The 8,027-nt window shown below is 39.1% G+C and overlaps 1 long non-coding RNA gene across 1 annotated transcript; it reads right to left on the reverse strand.

Moving 5' to 3' along the window:
* Window positions 1–1,583: 1,583 nt before the first annotated feature.
* Window positions 1,584–3,218, reverse strand: LOC131903749 (uncharacterized). The gene is made up of 2 exons (XR_009377584.1): window positions 3,076–3,218; window positions 1,584–1,793 (listed from the first exon to the last, which is right to left on the reverse strand). It is a non-coding gene; the product is annotated as an uncharacterized LOC131903749 (long non-coding RNA).
* Between the last annotated feature and the right edge of the window lie 4,809 nt (window positions 3,219–8,027).

Raw genomic sequence — 8,027 nt, forward strand, 5'->3', positions numbered from 1 at the left:
TCAGTTTCCAACTCTCTGCTTCTGGTCTGTGACTAGAATGTGACCTTATACTTCTGCCGTGACAGCTAAGATTTTCTCTTTCCACTATGCCTCTGCTTCCATAATGGGCTGTACTCTCAAATTATAACCTAAAATAAATCAGTCCTTCATTAAGTTGCTTCCTGTCAGGTATTTGGTCACAGTATGAGATGGTATCTATGAGGTCATGGAAAAGCTCTTTAGTCAGAGGTAGGTTAACAAGAGTAGGTCTAGATTATAAAAAAAAAAAAAATTGATCAAAATACAGAGTTATGGATTGATACATCTACAACATGACTCCTGTACCTACTACTCAGGGATCATTGCAGAAAAAGAGACAGGAAGGATAGAAGAGCTGAAGGAACAGGAAGTTGGCTGTGAGATTGTGTCTACAGGGTAACCAATATGGCTACCTAAATATGACCTGAACAAGGAAAACACCAATAGACCTGCTAATGTGGAAGCAGGGAAGCTCATGAGGCCTCAACCCTAGACAGAGAACTACAGACGGTGGGTGCTAAGACACATCAAACGGTTATTGAGTACCAAATTGTCATCCCTGAAAATATAAGCATACAAGTAACGTTCTATGAACTCAGCAACAACAATTAAAGAAAAGGAGGAAAAGGCCATAACTCTGAATGAGAGCAAGGTGGCGGGGGGAACGACACACAGAAGGGGCTGGAGGGGAAGAAGGGAAAAGAGACATGATGTAATCATAGTATAATTTCAAAAAAATTATAATGAAAGTGCAGATCTAAATAAATGAAGAGTTTAGTTCAAGCTCTGGTGAGCCTCACACAGAAAGAATGATCTGTGGCCCATTAATTCATGCTCTAAAAAGCATAAAAATTTTCACATACTACACACATTGCAGACATCTGTGCTGAGTTCTACCCGGTTTAAAAGAAAAAAAAAATTCCACTACCCCTAGTGCAAATTGCTCTACTTGGTTCCCCCAACAATTTCTCAGTAATGTTTACATGGAACCCTATGAATGCATATTCAACAATACTATCAAAGCTGAGAGGCCTCCAATTTGTCCTTGGCCCCCCAACTCTCAAGCCTACACACATGGCAGCCATACCAGGATAGCTTCTCTCTGAATCTATGAACAAGTTATTGGGTATCAGAAGTATGTGTGGAAATGCTTTTTAAAAGAAAGTCCCTAGAGTATATGTCCTAATCAAAAAACTCCTTTGAAGACTCTTGCTTCAAAAATCTAAGCAGGGCTACTCTAAGCAAGGTATTGTTTTTCCATTAAATCAGAAAGTTTCTGTTACGGAAAAAAAAAAAACCTAAAATTTTGATTGAAAGTATTAATTCCAAGACCATTGAGAACCAACAATTGGCAATCCCTTTTGCAACAGCAATATTAATATATTCCATTTTGTTTTAGCAGATAGTTTAAAAAATGACAAGAATACAGCTCTTCATCCCACAAATTCCCAGAGGGAAAGGAATCCCGCCCCCCATCAGGGTTTTCTTCACCAGAGAAATGCCTGAATGCTTACTGGGGTCCTATGGGGTATTTTGCAACTAGAGATTAGCTGTAAACATTCCTGTGACATCGCAAGATTCTTTTTTTTATTGTTTTTACTATTTCAAGTTTCCATGAGGCTAAAATTTCAGAATCTGATTCTAGTTTTCTTCATCAGAATTTTATCCAGTATTTATTTGTTCCTAAGTGTAGTTAAATATAATGCCAAAGTTTCAAGAGTCCAAGTATTGCCAGCTACAAGGTGGAATATGCATTTCATGTGTTTTTCCATAACCTAGGACAAGAAAACATAAAAACACCAGAGTCTTTGTTTATAGTTGTACATCATTGAATGTGCTGTGCTCGTAGAGTGTTGCTATCATTTCAGACCCTGATCTTCCCTCCCTCCCCAGCTCTCTACTAACATACTTTCCTGGTGAACTAGGCTCCAAAGACTCCAACACAAACTTCCTGTTGCTTTTCTAACTACTCATTTTGTTTTCCAAAGAGGCTATTTTAAACAGTGAGGACTATAACTGAACTGACAGTTCAAATCCTTGCTGGACTGTTTACTAGACATGTAAACGTGGTGTATTCTTCTGTTTCAAGGATACCAGGACACACTTAAGGTTGTCTGAGAACTAGATGAGAACTCTATTGGGTGCATTATGGGGCCTGCCATGAGGAAGAACTTCAAGAATGCTAGTTAACTACATAACTATTTTTCCCACATGTGAAGGAAATAACAGTTGGATTCACTTGTTTTCCTGTTCTTTGTTCTCACTATGGGAAAGTTAAGACCACTAAGAATTTTTTGCAATTTTTATAGAGATAAAATTCAGCTATCATCAAACTCACCATTTTTAAAAGTGTAACATTTTATATTCACAGTATTGTGCAACCATAACCGCTAATTCCAGAAGGCTTTCTTCTCTCCAAAAAGAAACCTCATACACATTAAGCCATCACTCCTAATTCTTCCAGTCCCTCTATTTCCTAGAAATGACTAATCTGCATTCTGCCTCCTTGCCTATTTTAGACATTTCATATAAATGTAATTATGTAGTATGTGGCCTTTTGTATCTGCTTTTTAAGCAACATGGTGTCTCCGAGATTTGTCCACAGTATGGCATGTATCAGTACCAAGTTCATTTTTATACCTCAATAATATTCCATTGTATACATATCCTTTATTGTTCTTATATTCATCATTTGGACGTCTGAGTTTTCATGCATTGGCTATAATAAAATAAAGCTAACATGCACATTCACATGCAAGTTTTTGCATAAATGTATGTTTTCAATTATGATCATTTTGTTTCCCACTATCACATGCTGACTAGTATGGATTATTGTAATTGCCAAAAACAGACACTCAGAGTCATGGGGGTGTATTAAATTTCTGTGACTTCACTCGGTGGCTTTAACTCCAGACTGGGTTGAGTTGAGTGGAAAGTTGAACTGCTTCGGTTGAGCCCTTCCCCACTTTGGGAAGATGTGTTACCAGCAGATATACTAGGATGTTCTTAGACAGTAATTTAGTCCAAGGCTAACTCAATCATGGTGTGTGTGTGTACCTGTGGAGAGGTGCCTGTGGAGATGAAAGGTTGCCACCATGTCTTCCTCAATCTCTTCATCACCTTGTTTTTGATCAAGTTCTTTTGTTGAACCTGGGGCTTAGGGGTTTGGCTAGACTGGCTGGCCAGAGAGACCAAGAACTCTGTCTCCTCTACACAGTAGTGATGTCACAATAGCGCAGGCACAGTCCTGGTTTTCACTGGACACTAGAGATCTGCACAGAGGTCCCCATGCTTTCTCAGGAAGTATTGACCCACTAAGCCATCTTCTTAACTCCATGATGATTATGATAGCAACGTAGACAATGCATACTGTACATGTAAACCATAAAAATACACTACAGAGTGAAATGGTTTCTTAATAAAAAACAATGTCTGGTTCCAGGCTGTCTTGCGTGTAGAAGTTGCCCCCTTACCCCTCCATCTAGGCCCTTTTGAAGCTCTTCAACCTCTGTCTTTACCGTTCTGCATTCAGAATCTAATGCTGACTTAAGAATGTTTGGCAGCCACTCTTTGAGGCCTTTTTTTTTTTAACAGTTTAACAGTGACTTAGAGTTTAGCAATGTGTTTCACTTCTCAGAAACAGCCCCACATTAGAGGAGGACAAAGAGGAGGACAACGCTTACTGATTGTGGTTTTTACTAACTAAAGAGGTATGTGCACCACGTGCTTGCCAGCATTGGTGATTTCTCCTACAAGAGGTGACTGCACAGTTTCCCTTCTTGTGCATGACAGTTGCATTCCCAGGTCTTTTTCCATCTTTTGTGAGCCTTCGGCCACTTCAGTCCTGAAGGTTATCTATTAAACATGTTACATACTATTTGAGAGACATGGGAATAAAGGCTTACTTCTCTTTAAAAACGCACACTATTTTAAAACCTTCTAAGGGTGCTATCCCTCAGTGTATGGCACATCATGCTACAAATTCCCTACCAAGAGGGTATAGAAGAGGGTTAATGTGCTCTGTGTCATGTGTCATGTGTCATGCCCCCCCAACCTCCATCTCTACTTTCTGCCTTGACATTTGATACACCTGGTTTCTAGTCTTAGCTTTGGAAAAATTGTTTTACCTCTTTAAGTCACAGCTTCCTTAGCTTGATAACAATAATAATATAACAAGAGTTATTGCACTAATTAATCCTTTTGAATCATCATGAGAATTAGAGATTAAAGCATGTCATACAGTGTTTAATCACTTGATTAATGTTCCGTATATAGTGCCTAGTGTTGTTGAAATTGTTCACCATGAGACTAGCCAGATGTGGATTTTTAGGACTCTACTTCTCCATGGAAAGCTCACGTGTCAGGTGAGGCTTTTCTGGGACATACTCCCCACCCTTGTGCCCTGAAGCAGCTGCCTCTGAATGCTCAACCCACTCAATGACTTTGACTCCAGACTGGAGTGAATTGAATTGAAAGAAAGTTGCGTGATAATGACTTGAAGATGTCTGATCAAAGATCTCTGCAAAATTATGCTGAAGGAGTAAGAAACTAGTTTCAGAGCCCAAATGCACTGTTAGGGCACCAGTTCTGAATCTATTGTTTGGTAGATAAAAGAATCCAGTAAAGAACTGTGAAGTCTCTGAGCTTCAGTTCCCTTTTCTGGAAGATGAAACAGTCCCATCTAGCCACACGAGCATGCAACTCTAACTTGGTAGAAAAGATTCGAACTTCCCAGTGAACAGAAGGGAAAGTGTTATGGCTTCACCAAGGTTATAGGAACAAGGACTGCACAAGCTGTGGTCCGAGGCAAGCTCTGAAGAAGAAAATACCAGGAGCAGACTGCATTTCACAAGAACATTTGAGAATTTTCTCATGAAAAGAAAAATCACACCAAGGCCCCTGATCACCATGAGGATGTTAGTAGCAAAAAGTGAGTCTCCCTTCCTAGGTTCTGTGACTCAAAATTCTTGTGCATTTTTTTCTTTCCCTTTAGGAAAATAGACCCAAGAGTCCATTTATAAATTTCTATATTCTGCTTTCTACGCTTCTGAATAAATAAGTCCATTGCATCATGAGGAAGTATTGGGAGTTAATGGTTGGTAAAAACAGATTATCTTGGCAGGGAAAGGATGGTTGTTATCATGCTATGGATATTGTTAAGCACATTTTGAGACCATAGAGTGAATGTCTCTCAATACAAGATGGCATTGTTTCCCTGGGGGTAGATGCCTACACATGTTACACTGTACATGGGTTTATATTTCACAGCTCAATATGAATGGTATGAGAAGAAACAAAGCCATCTGCAAAATATCTCAAGTTCCTTTTCAATAAATGTATTTTTCATGTACTAAAGTCACATGACAGAAAATTTAGAAAATAGAAGAATACAGACATCACCTGTAATCATCCCACTTCTTCCCAATAACTGATGTGAAAAGGTTGCTGCGTTTCCTCGAGGTGAGTTCCACTTGACATATGTTCAGTTTTCACTGAGAATTTTTTTTCCTAACATTACATTTAATATCCATATGATTCTTTTTTGAAATTAGAAGTTATTTTTTGATAAATATCTGTGGCTACAGGCTGAGGGGTGTGGTTTCTCCATTAGAATGACTTTGAACTTAACGATGTGTTGCTCCTTAAAACAAATAATAAGGGAAATTAAATTTTTCAGCATCCAGAGTTGTTTGTGTTCTACTCCAAAACCACCTCTTTTCTTCCCCCAACATTTAATCCCCTGAGGACTTCAAGGCACACAACTATGAGAAGCAACATCAAATTGACTTAGTTTCCATGCAGAGGAAAATTCTAGTGCTGGATTTAGATATTTTTGTGAGCAAATAAAAGCTCCAGAGACTTTGTAGAGAAGTGAATGAAGGATTGGCCCATAACCAAACCCAACTAAATGAATTTGGTGGTCTCAGCTGAGTTTCCAGCAAGTTTTAGCCGGCATTACAAATTCATCATGCACAATTATGTGCAATTTGGCACAATTTCCAATCCCTGCTTAGGAGAGGCCCTCTGTTTAGGGCTAAAGGAAGCATAAAAGACTTCTTGTGCCCAGAGGGAGAGTTCTGTGGGGTCAAGGCTGTGCTACATGTGGAAAAAGATAGGGTGGAAGTACTGTCAAGCATGAAGAACCAAGGAAGGCGTGAACACAGGGCATTTCCTATGCCAGCATTTCGAACTCCTTACTCTTAGACTCTGCTGAGACAAAAAAGGTGACAATTCCACCACAAATGGTCACAGAGATTCTCAGCTATAGTTAGCACAGGTGAGTTAAGATCCATGGAAACTTTTTATCCATGTAACTCTGGAACCTAAAGAAAGTTGCAAAATCAGTTTAGAAGTCATCAGGGGGTTAAAAAAAAAACCTCAAACTTGATGAGGTGCCTAATATGCTGGAACAAATATATTATGAATCTCTAGAAATCTAAAATATGTCTAGTGTCACACTAATACAGAATAATTGCTTGATTGAATAAAGGCCAACTCAGGAAATGAAAATTGTAACAATTAACTTTTTTCTTTCCATGGTCCACTCCTCTTACATTTCATATCTTCAGGTTGTATGTGTTTTAATTATTTAGATGGACTTTTCTGAATAGCAAAACATTTTTTGTTTCATGTTCTGCTTCTTTTTTTTTTTGTTGTTGTTTTTTGTTTTTTTGAGACAGGGTTTCTCTATGTAGCTTTGCGCCTGTCCTAAAACTCACTCTGTAGCCCAGAACTCACAGAGATCCGCCTGGCTCTGCCTCCTGAGTGCTGGGATTAAAGGCGTGTGCCACCACCAACCAGCCATGTTCTGCTTCTTTAAAAGCTGGCATTTTGCTGACAGCTTGCTGCATTGACACTAAATGACTAGATTTCTAGACATATTGTTATAATTTATACTCAGAAATAAGGCCATCTAATGTCATTTATAGTCAGATGTAGGGAACAAGGTTAAGGCAGCCTGGGTGCACTACCAGTTAACATATCATTAGGTCCTTCCCTCGGTGAGTCCTAAACCAGTGCCTAAAGTCATCAAACTACTGAGACTAGAGTTCCTGGTAGTTAAATATAACCTAAAATAGCCAATGGTTATTGAATTATAAATAATTGAACTTTAAATAATGGGAAGCACCTAGCTGCTGATTACTATAATAGAGTGAAGAAATCCAACCAAGTAGCCAAAGGACAAAAACCCAAATAAGCATAATGTTGGCATTTGGGCTTATTCGAGGATTCTGGGATGGATGTGAAACAGATCGTCCTTCTAATTGAGAATAAAGGACTCCCTCTAGCCAAGGTGGTGCTGATTGGTAATGTGAACCTCCCTCCTCTCCCTCATGGCTGACAGTGACACCAGGGCCCAAGCAACTGACAATGAGATCAAGACTGGTAGAGTGAGAGCGCTATTTACTTCCTTCTGCAGAAATATGGGGTCCTTCCTGTATAGATGAGATATTGATTGTGGAATCCTCCGCTTCCACTAAGTCACATGGCAAGCATCCTGTCACAAATTGTTTCTGATGGCTAATGTGATTCTTTTGGGGGTGGTCTGAAAACAAAACAAAATAACCATAAACCTCATTGTGTGGGCAATTGAGTTTCTTATTTGCCTGTATAAGGTGACCAAGACTTACAAGATTTAGTTAACTCTTTTCGAGGAAGCACGGCAAGAACTTGAACTTAGGAGTCAGATGATTGTGCAGATTTACTCTGCTTCTTTTAAGCAGTGGGACCTTGAGTTCAATTACTTAGCTTTTTGTGGTTTGGTTTACTCATTCTGAAAACAGGAATAGAATCCTCACATTTTTAGCAAGGAATACTTATGAGCCACATAACACAGGACATGGCACACAGCTGTAGGTAATACAGATGGTCTTGGAAGTCTAAGGCACTTGTGAGTCTGTGAGACAAGTAGGGTAACACATGACAAGTTCTCTGATCAGTGTTTGAAGACTAAGAGCATCACAGGTGATGACTTTCTCTTTCTAACATACCCTCAGGTATAACTTCAC

This window comes from Peromyscus eremicus, chromosome 2, assembly GCF_949786415.1.
Source record: "Peromyscus eremicus chromosome 2, PerEre_H2_v1, whole genome shotgun sequence".
Classification (NCBI taxonomy): Eukaryota; Metazoa; Chordata; class Mammalia; order Rodentia; family Cricetidae; genus Peromyscus; species Peromyscus eremicus.